This window comes from Adiantum capillus-veneris, chromosome 27 (genome assembly GCF_014529385.1).
Source record: "Adiantum capillus-veneris isolate H3 chromosome 27, ASM1452938v2, whole genome shotgun sequence".
In the NCBI taxonomy this organism is placed as follows: domain Eukaryota; kingdom Viridiplantae; phylum Streptophyta; class Polypodiopsida; order Polypodiales; family Pteridaceae; genus Adiantum; species Adiantum capillus-veneris.
Genome location: NC_140957.1, coordinates 77838961 through 77840349, shown reverse-complemented (window position 1 = coordinate 77840349; position 1389 = coordinate 77838961).

Here is a 1389-nt window from a genome sequence, read left to right as displayed (position 1 = left end):
TCTTGGATTCCCACTTTCAAACTGAGCTTAAGATTTGACGACATGGCCAAATCTTAGCCAAAGTTTTGAGAGCATGGATCGAAAGAGATTTTCAAGTACTTCCTTGTGGAAGTTTTGGCCTTTAGAAATAGTTTGAGATCTATCCATATGGCCAAATCTTCAAGACATTGGTGATTTCCAAATTTGCTCTAAAGTCTCAAACTCTTTCATCTGATTCCCTGACTCCCTATCTCTCGCTCATGCCACCATCTGTTATAGAAATAATATCCACCCCCTATTACCAACAACCCATGAGTCACTTTGTTTGTTGCTTTTTCTCTAATCATTTGTACACACTCCATCAACTCTTTCTCACCAACCATAGTCGCCATGCAAGCTTGGAGTCATAGAAGCACAACCACACACATACATCTCTCTCTACAACGTCGATGGTTCAACATCTCTCTCTCTCTCTCTCTCTCTCTCTCTCTCTCTCTCTCTCTCTCTCTCTCTCTCTCTCTCTCTCTATGTGTGTGTGTGTGTCTCAGTTGCTCGGAATTGCTTTCTAACAACCTGCTCTCTCCACCAGTGATGCCCACATATTCAAAGGGGGCATATTGTGCATGCCATCACCAATTCACAAAAGACCAACCCTCAGCATTTTTCGATTGTCTTGGCCTTCATTGCATGCAACAGACACTGCCTTTTGTCTTTCGACCGTCAACCCTTCCCAACAAATTTGCCATTTTTTGCAAGCCATGCACATGTTGTGTCTCCAATTATTTCTATATTGTTTTCTTTTACATTTTGGATCTTCACACACTTATTTCTATCAATCCCTCAGAAACTTGCAGCTATAATTTTACAAACCATATCTAGCATAGAACATAGACAGTAAGACACTTTGGTTGTGGCATCACACGAAGGCACCCTGACTTTCAAGCCAACCACGAGCTCTCACACCACAAGTTCCATCCCCGTCTCAAGCTTCGGCAAACTCTGCAGCATTCGATCTCTCTCGCTCGTTGCTCATGACGACACACACATCCACATGCACATACTGAGTCGGTCTTCTTCAAACTAGACCACCCTTCAAACAACACATCTCCCTTGTTGCTTGCTTTGTGTCGATGACGAGAACTATCTTGCTAGAGTGCTTGAGGACTCTGATGCAATTGCCACAAATGCGCTTGCATTGCCTTTTTTGCTGTGTTGATTTGCAGATACTCGCAAAAGACCCAATATGGTCTATTTTGGAGGGTGTTCCCATCAGGTAATGACATCTCTCTCTCTCTCTCTCTCTCTCTCTCTCTCTCTCTCACACACACACACACACACACACACACACACACACACACACACTACTCCATACCCTATCACACCGCCACTACTCTGCCTTGTTTGACGGCT